This window comes from Rattus norvegicus, chromosome 1, assembly GCF_021556685.1.
Source record: "Rattus norvegicus strain SHRSP/BbbUtx chromosome 1, alternate assembly SHRSP_T2T, whole genome shotgun sequence".
In the NCBI taxonomy this organism is placed as follows: Eukaryota; Metazoa; Chordata; class Mammalia; order Rodentia; family Muridae; genus Rattus; species Rattus norvegicus.
The window spans coordinates 236309826-236320160 of NC_141534.1; positions in this window are offsets into that span (position 1 = coordinate 236309826).

Consider the following 10335-nt stretch of genomic DNA (forward strand, 5'->3'; position numbering starts at 1 on the left):
AGTGGAATATGTAATTCTTTGTTTTCTTTGACACGTACTATTAAAAAGTTTTTTCATACAATATATTTTGGTCATTTTTTTCCACCTTCCCCAACGCTTCCCATCCTGTTCCATCCACCTCATTCTCTCTCTCTCTCTCTCTCTCTCTCTCTCTCTCTCTCTCTCTCTCTCTGACATTTCAGTATTGAGAGGTGGTTCTTTCTTCCTCAGGAACGCCAACATAGGAATCAATTCTTCACTTTCTTGGAGACTGTTTTATCTTTTTAAAAAGCAGAACTGTTCTGTCTGGTTCTCTTAGTGATCAAAAATGATATGACTGGAACAGATATTTTGAAAACATCTACCACACACCATACACTAGGACTTTTTATACTAGGTGGTCGCCCAGCCTTGGGCATAGGTAGGGAGGTACACATGCTTGCCACTTCTCCTTCTGTTCGGGATCAATGGCTGGGAGACTGAGTGAGCCAGTTTGTGCCTTTCTGACCCATGTTGTCTGTCTTCCATGAACACATGGAGATGAGGAGTAGAGAAATATGATAATCCCTATTAATTATCAATATAACAGGATACAGAACCATGTAGGAGACAATCCTCCAGGTAGACCCATAAGGGGTTATCTAGACTAGATTAGCCTCTGGTTATACCTGTGTTGAGCTATTTTGATTCGATTAATTGATAAGGGAAGATTCACCATAAGAGAGATAGTATTATTCCCTGGAGTTGGGCTCTAAACTACTAAAAAGGAGGGAGTGATGTGAGAACCAACATTCATCTCCTTCTGCTTCATAATCTGGATATAATATGACTGGTAGCCTCAAGCTCCAGCTGCCTTGACTTCTATGCTATGATGGACTGTACCCATAAACTGTCAGCCAAGGAAACCCTTCCTTAAGTTGCTTTATAAGGGTCTTTTATTGTAGTGAATGGGAAATATAGCAAGGACAAATGACACTGGAAGGAGAATAAGGTCCAAGTAGCAATTGATGATGATATTTCATAGTAAATCCATAATTCATTGAAGAGAAGCAATAGCATTTTTCCAGTCCCTTTTTAGGGTGTTAATTTCCTTTACAATCTAAAAGATAGAAGATAATAGGACCGGAGAGACAGCTCAGTGATTAAGAGCACTCACTGGCATTTCTTCCAGGGGACCCAATTTCAGTTCTCAGCACTTACATCTTATCTTACAACTAACTGTAATTCTAGACACAGGAGCAATGACATCCCCTTCTTGCCTCCTTGGGCAGCAGACAAACACAAGTTGCACAAATATACATGCAGGCAAAACACCTATACACATAGAAATCAGTAAATTTAAAAAGGCCAACTAAGGGGTACGGGGAAGTCACAGTTGTCTTCAGGAGATCTGCTAGTGTGAGAGAGAGATATGTTGCAAGTGGCTAGTGAACTGACCATGATGAGGAATAGTTTTAAGTCCAATGTTCACTTGTCACTTTTGGGAAGGGAAAGGTAGCAAGAGGCCCATGGATGGACCTCACTCCCATCAGGTGGGTGAAAAACTAGTGTTTTTTTCCTGTAGGAGGAAGAAACTTCATTTACTGTCCTTGATTTTTCTGAAAAAACAACTTAACATTTCTGGTTAGTCTTAAATTTCTAGTCTCTGGTTTTTACCTTTCAAAGGTAGGAGTTGGATTCACTTCTAAGATTCTAAGTGCTAGTGTTGATTTGGTCATAGAATTTTTCTTAACTATGTTCTAGTATTTGTAATAGAATTTACATATGACATTAATTTATATATCAAATCACTCCACAGGTTCTTCCTTTGGGCAAAATATAGACTCCACAATTTGTTTTGAAATTTTTAGTTACTTTCCCAAAAATATTCTCTTGTTAAGCAGTAATAAGAGTCTCCTGATTTGGCTGGTGTATGTGTATGTACATGTTAGTAGACCATAATTCTTCTATTATTCATATAGTTTTATGAAATGTTGCTAGTGTTTTTGGAGAGATTAACTTACAACCATTCAAATATCTACTATTAAGATTTTTATAACACATCAATTTTTATATCATTAATGGGACTTACTGTGCAACATTTTTTTTAATTTTATTTTTCTTGGATATTTTATGTATTTACATTTCAAATGTTATCCCCTTTCCCCCCCTCTCCCATATCTCCTCCTCCCTCTGCTTCTATGAGGATGCTGTCACTCCCACCCTCTCACTCCTACCTCAATGTCCTAGCATTCTCCTACATAGCAGAAACGAGCCTTCACAGGACCAAGGGCTTTTCCTGTTGATACTGGACAATGCCTTCCTCTGCTACCTATGTGACTGGAGCTATGGGTCCCTCCATGTGTCCTCCATGTGTCCTCATTTGTTGATGTTTTAGTCTCTGGGAGCTCTGGTGAGGTTTGGTTGGTTGGTATTGTTGTTCTTCCTATAGGGTTGCAGATCCCTTCAGCTCCTCCAGTTCTTTCTCTAATTCCTCCATTGGGGTCCCTAAGATCAGTCCAATGGTTAGCTGAAAGCATCTTCATCTGTATCAGTGAGGTTCTGACAGAGCCTCTCAGGAGACATCCATATCTAACTTCTGTCAGCAAGCACTTCTTGGCATCAGCAATAGTGACTGGGTTTGGTGGCCGCATTTGGGAATGGATCCCTAGGTGGGTCAAACTCAGAGCTGAGATCAACCAAGTAGAAACAAAAAGAACTATATAAAGAATCAACAAAAGCAGGAGTTGGTTCTTTGAGAAAATCAACAAGATAGATAAGTCCTTAGCCAGACTATTGACAAGGGCACAGAGACAGTATCTAAATTGACAAAATCAGAAACGAAAAGGGAGACATAACAACAGAAACCAAGGAATTAAAAAAATTATCAGATCCTACTACAAAAGCCTGTACTTAACAAAACTGGAAAATCTTGAGGAAATGGACGATTTTCTCGATAGATAACAGGTACAAAGTTTAAATCAGGATCAGGTAAACCATCTAAACAGTCCCATAATACCTAAAGAAATAGAAGCAATCATTTAAAAGTCTCCCCCCCCCCAAAAAAAGCCCAGGACCAGATGGGTTTAGTGCAGAATTCTATCAGACATTTAAAGAAGACCTAATATACTCTTCAAACTAGTTCACAAAATAGAAACAGAAGGAACACTACCCAATTTTGAAGCCGCAATTACTCTTATACCTAAACCACACAAAGACCCAACAAAGAAAGAGAACTTCAGACCAATTTCCTTCATGAATATCGAGGCAAAATTACTCAATAAAATTCTCACAAATTGAATCCAAGAACAGATCGAAGTGATTATTCACTAAGATCAAGTAGGCCTCATCCCAGGGATGAAAGAGGGATGGTTAAATATATGGAAATCCATCAACTTAATCGAACAAATGCATATAAACAAACTCAAAGAAAAAACCCCACATGATCATCTCATTAGATGCTGAGAAAGCATTTGACAAAATTCACCACCCCTTCATGATAAAAGTCTTGGAAAGATCAGGAATTCAATGCCCATAACTATACATAATAAAAGCAATATGCAACAAACCAGTAGCTAACATCAAACTAAATGGAGAGAAGCTTGAAGCAATCCCATTAAAATCAGGGACAAGACAAGGCTTCCCACTCTTTCCCTACTTATTCAATATAGTACTCTAAGTCCTAGCCAGAACAATCAGACAACAAAAGAAGGGCAAAAGGGATACAAATTGGAAAGGAAGAAGTTAAAATATCACTATTTGCAGATGATAGGATAGTATACTTAAGTGACCCCAAAAATTCCACTAGAGAACTCCTAAGCCTGATAAACAACTTCAGCAAAGTGGCTGAGTATAAAATTAATTCAATCAAATCAGTAGCCTTCCTCTATTCAAAGGATAAACAGGTTGAGAAAGAAATTATGGAAACAACACCCTTCACAATAGCCCCAAATAATATAAAATGCCTTGGTGTGACTCTAACCAAGCAAGTGAAAGATCTGTATGACAAGAACTTCAAGTCTCGGAAGAAAGAAATTGAAGATCTCAGAAGATGGAAAGATCTCTCATGCTTATGGATTGGCAGGATTAGTATTGTAAAACTGGCCATCTTGCCCAAAGCAATCTACAGATTCAAAGATCCCTATCAAAATTCCAGCTGTGCAACTTTTAAACACACAGGCATTGTTCTGACTCTTCCTGTCATTCACCCTTCCAGGCACTAGTCATCACTATTTATAAAGTTTAATTTTCCCCCCCTATGTAGCTTGTCACTAGGATCATGGGTTAAAGCCCCTTTGAACCATTGCCAGTTGCCCCCAAATCAACCTGAAATACCTGATTGCTTTTGCACTAAAACGTTTGAAAAATAGTAAATTTTGTCTCTCTCATGATATCTGTTAATCCACATCCCAAGTTCCAAATAGTACGAATATACTGTGGATTGTATTAGGAGAGCAAGAAAAATGATCAGAAAATCTATAACAATTATTCAGATCAAATTATGGGAAATGCTACTTTCTTTGTTTTACTAAGAAAACACTGGACCCCATGGTCATGTGTCGGATATGACACATCTTTGTATCTTTTATACCCTTGGCATTGGAGCCTACTTGTACACATGCCTCCTTTAAGTCCTCTAAAATATCTAACATGAAAACATTTACTTAATTAATCTTGGAAGATGAATTCTTGGCATGTCTTGGTTTTGAAGGAGCTCCGTACTAACTGAAATTCATGAACACACAGCCAGTTTAACCGATCCTTCATTTTGAAATCACCTGATATCAATTAGCATTCCTCCGGTTTATAGCTGATTTATGGTGCCCTTGTAAGGTCCTGAAAATATGAAAGCAGAGAAGCAGTATTTCAAAATGCAGCATAAAATCAACAATAAAATGTATATTTATAACCTGAAAAGTATGATTTCATCTTGGAGAATTACCAACCCAATAGCAGTAATAAGCATGATTTTCATTGTACCATATTGTACTTATTAAGGACTTCAGGGGACTTGTGAATAAATCAAGTTGTGGGATCAGTTCTGGATATCCGAACATATTTTTAGATATTATAAAAATGTGGAAAAGTATCATAGCTGGTTATCATGTGTTCATGCTTTCCCAAAAGGTTTTAATCATAACTTCACCGTTACGTCCTCCTACAAGCTTGACTGAGGCTAGAATCGTCCTTAAGTGATGTCCTTTTAATAAATGCAGCTTTAATATAGTCATGAGATAAAAGTGGACCTTTCAAAAGTCCCATTCAAATACCCCAGGTTCTGATTATGCACATAAAATCAGAGAACAGCTAGGTGGTTTGGGGTATCAGAAAATGTAGGATAATGTGTATGCCTGATTTTGATTTAAATTTGCAATAAAATATTCAATGTAGGAAATTAAGGAACTGAATTTAAATACCCAGCTTTCTCTGGTTGCTTTAAATGGCTTATGCAAGTCAAGTCAATTGAATCTCCTCAACATTGGTTGACAAGGTGATGAGCCTGCCTCTTTAGTAGATGTGGGAAGTATGAAGTCAAAATATGGTAGTGTGTGCACATGCTTGTTTGACTACCCAGTAGTAGTGGAGTGGAAGTTCTAGTTCACACAGCACAGCCTGCTATTTGGTTAAGGCTGTGAATTTAGTTCAAGAATCCTAAATTCCAGTGGGACAGGGATGTGTGGTGTGGCCTGGACTGTGGAGGTGAGGATCTTTGTCTGCTATGACCATCTTAGTGGTTTCTATGATGAATAACTCTGAAGTGTCAGTGAGTTAATTAAGAGTGTGACCTAAGTAGTCTCAGATATTTCATCTAATGATATTCATCTTCTTTGATAAGATATGGTTGGTAATGGGAATGTCTCTGAGGTACCTTAAGACCAGGACAAATAATCAAGGTGAAGGAGAGGATGACGATGAGTGCTAGAGAGATGGAGAGAGTTTTTGGAGAAAAGGGAGAGGAAAGGGATACTTAGAAATTCATTAATCTTATTTTTTTAGGGCTATCAAGTCATGGTTTATGTAACTAAAATTCAATCACCTTTGATTCTAATGTGCATATATGTCAGGGCACAAGACTAGGGGAATGAGACTACTTTATGAGTACTCCAAAATACTGTGGAGGGACAAGATTGAATATCACCATGACAGTACATACTCCCCCAAGCTCTTCAGCTGCTCACCTGTTACAGGTCGTAAGTTCAGTGACAGGTGAGGTGGACTCTGGTTATTGGGCTGTTAGGCTAGTATTGTTGGCTCTATTTGACCTGTGAACCCTAGGGTTCTTGGCTACAAATTGGAGACCTATAAGAATCTACCAGTCACACTTAGTGGTGAAGTTATGGATATTTTATCCAATTTATGTCTCTTTGCAGTAAGCTAAAATGTCTAGGAGGTGATGGGAAAGTAAAAGGAGTGAGTGAGGAGCTTATGCGGTGTGATATTTGCAGTCCAATGGGCTGTGCTTTCAAACACACATTTGCTTGGATATCACATCCTGCTCCTGACCAAGCAATGAAAGGTTGTGATAATTTTGAAAATGCACAAAATTTGTTGAGTGGCCTCTCATATTTTAGTGTTGGTAACATGTACAGAGTAGCTATTTTAGTGGTGGGGAGCAGAGTATACTTGTGGAGTCTGATAAGGGATTATTAGCAAGATGGCCAACATCAGGTGCTCTAAAGGTCATTTACATTTGTGCCTAATAATAGCAAAAGCATTTGTATAGTACTACTCTGTAAGGAAACATCCTTATTTAATTTGATTCCCTGCAATATTCTTGGGAATTAGCTGTCCTCCAGTTAGTATGCTTGAAAGAAAAGAAATCTAGAGGTTTAGAGAACCTGGGTTCAGCTGGTTTAAAATTATGAATTAAATTTATCTAGCTTCTTTACAAAGTTCATCCATTTTATTATTAGCATGCAGAGCTCACTTTGTAGACCAGGCTGGTGTGGAACTCACAGAAATGTTTCTTAAGGAAAAGAAAAGCTGGCACAAGGTAGCGTAAGCCTTTAATTCTAGCATCGGAAACAGAGGCAGTAGATCTCTGTGAGTTCTATATACTGACAGTTCTACATAGTGAGTCAGGGCAGCCTCAGTTATATAGTTAGACCCTATCCCGAGCCCATAAATGAATGAATAAATAAATAGATAGATAGATTAATAAATAGATTTCCTTTAATCTCTAGAAGTTCTCAGTTTTGTTGGCAACCACTAATATTTGATACAAGCCTTTGGGGATTACCTGTAGATGTTTGGCAGTTTATAGAAGGCCAGGGGAAAGCAGGATACCATCTATGGTTGTTTGTCTTCCTTCAGTACCACCTCTGCAGCTTGGCTGAGAGCATCCAAGCATTTCTGTCTCTTCTTCAAGATGCCCTTTATAAAAAGGAAGAGTTTATGCAATATTACTTGCCACTTAACTCACAGGGGAAGCTTTCCAGTTTCCAACCATTAAAAGACTGACATCTGAAACCAATAGGAAAAGAAGTCACAGAAAACATTCTCCCTCCCCACCAGCAAAAGTTGAAAAGTTACAAAAAGATGTGAAAAGGATCTAACAGCTCATTTTTTTTTTTTGGGCAGGTGAACAGCATCTTTAGTGACCAGTATATTCCAAGTATGTGGGCAACATACGATGGGCTATTTTTACATGGTCTACAATTAAGAGTAAATGAATCTTAAGGAACTCCATCAATACCTCAGCTTTTAAACAATCAGACAGTAGAGACAAATGACTGCAGAATACCTGAACTGCCTATTGGGTATCGGGGCAGGTCTAGTTCAGGCTGAACTTGGCTTTGCCCTAGGTCTCCCATAGATGGGAGTATATTTGGCTTACTTCTGATGGAAAGAGACCTTCTCACTGTGGAGTCTGGATACCTGCAAGTCTTATCGACAACTCACCTGAAGATCCATCACACTAGAGCTGGCTTACAGAACAAAGACATGTTCAGCAAAGAAGTCATTGACACCACCGCCATCGGTTAACATTTGTTGGACACTTAATTATTTCAAAGTCTGACTCAGAAGAATTTCCCCTCATCATCCTCACCACAGCCTTGTAAAGTAGGTGATGCAGATAAAAATTACTGAGGCCGCCTGAGGCTAAATTGATTCCTAAAGTCACTACGGCCATTAGTGACTTTGTCCATTATTTAGTATCCTTTCTTCCTCAGTTATACCATGTGGTTGCTCTTAAACAATAACAACTTGACCCCTGTTTAAACAAATTCTTGCCACCCTGTATATCACAAAAGGTTATCATAAGTTATAATTCCATTGTTTATTCAGTAACAGATGCTCCTGAGAGCCATTATGTGAGCAACTTGGAGTCTAAAATATAAGCCATGTCTGTTTCCTTTTCTCTCCCTTTCCTTATCCTGAGATAGTAGCTGAAGATCTTCTTGATTCACACTCCTTAGACCTGAGATTACATGCACCTAAGTCTGTTTTTCTGTCAGTGCAGGCTAATAATCCAGTAGGACAGATAAGCTCTGCCCATAGCTATAGTTTAAGGAAGCAACTGGTTCTGTGCAAAGTGCAATCTTTGGAGATTATGCATCGTTGGAGAGGCTTCATGGAAGGAGAGACTTGGATTGGTCTGTGAAGGGCTGTGGTTGGAGCAGTTCATTATGGGACAGGAAGCCATTCTGACAGGGAAGGAACACTGTGAATAGAGGCATGTATCATGTCACCGGTGCTGTGAGGGTAGGGAAAAAGTTGTTTGGCTGAAAACAGGGCATGGGAAACGGGGTCATAGAAAATAAGACAGGGAAGCTTTTGAGTGAAGGTGGGAACATGGGGATTTTGGCTTTTTCCTTCTCCGGGAATGAATAATTTACACAGGAATGTGACACAGATTAGAAAGACACATCTGGCCATGGACATGTGGTGAATATGTGGGGCAGAGACCGTAAAAGAGTAATCAGTTCAGGAGTCCCTTGAAATAATTCATATTGGAAATGTGGATACTTAGAATGAAGTGGGGTAGTGAAAGAAAAGAGAAGGAAACACTATAAATATGAATTTGGGTACAAGAGGGATGAGCGTTGAAATGAGAATGCAGGAGAAGAGGCGGAGACTCAGGATCATGAAGCTTTGAGCCGTGGGAGTGAGTGGAAGACCAGGGTAGAGTAAGAGAGCCAACAGTACAGGTCTCCTGATGAAAGGCTTTCTCTCAGCTGAGGTGGCAGCATACAAGAATTTTCCATTCTCACATTTTCCCGCTCTGAATTCCTGAAAATGTCTTAAATTTATGCTTTAATAAAGTAAATCATCAGGCCAACCCCACCCCATTCACCCATTCACGTTCTATTCTACCGTCTTCTCTCTCTCTCTCTCTCCCCCCCTCTCCCTGAATGAAATGACTCTCTCTTCCCTAGCAGGCATGAGTTGCCAAGAGCTCCTCAGGATGGAGCTTCATGACTCCCTTCCCCATCCACCCTTGGATTTAGTCTGACTTACCTGTACACAGTCTCAGCTTCTGTGTGTTACCCTGTGTAGCAATCTTCTCAATTCAGAAATCTCCATATTATGGCAGTTATCCACAATCTCTGGCTCTTAACTTCCATCCTCTTTCCCTTTTATAATGGTCCCTGAGCCTTGGAAAGAATGGCTGTGATATAGATGTTCTACTTAGGATTAAACATTCCAGTCTCTTACTCTCTACATGTTGACGACTTATGGATTTTGGAGTGGATCACCAACTACTAAAAAAAAAAAAGAGGCTTCTCTGATAAGGGCTGAGTGACATACTAATCTATTGGTGTAAAGATAAGAACTGAGTTCCCCTCCGTTCATTTTAAATGGCCTGAAAGAACAACGAGCTTTGCCCACTGACTGGTTGGCTACTCCAGGTTTTTGTCATATTAGGATTGTTTTATTAGAAAGGGATGGTTTTATCATTGGTTTTAATCATTCATATTTTTAATGAATCATTGATTTTGTATTTAATCATTAGCATTATGTATTATTAGTATCATGGTAGCTTAGGGTTGCTGTGATGAAACATCATGACCAAAAGCAACTTAGGGAGGAAAGCATTTACTTACAGTTTCATATAACAGCCTGTCACTGAATGAAGTCAGGGCAGGAACTCAGGCAGAGCAGGAACTTGGAGGTAGGAGCTGATGTAAAAGCCATGAAGGAGGGATGCTTACTAGCTTACTGCATGTGACTTGCTCAGCCTGCTTTCCTATAGCTTCCAGGACCACCAGCCCAGAGATGGCACCACTCACAATAGGCTGGGCTCTCCCCCACTGATCATTACTTATGAAAATGCCCTATAGGTTTGCCTATACAGCCCAGTTTTACAGAGGCAATTTCTCAAATTCGTCTCAGAGATGGCTCCAGCTTGACATAAAGTTAGGCAACACTTGC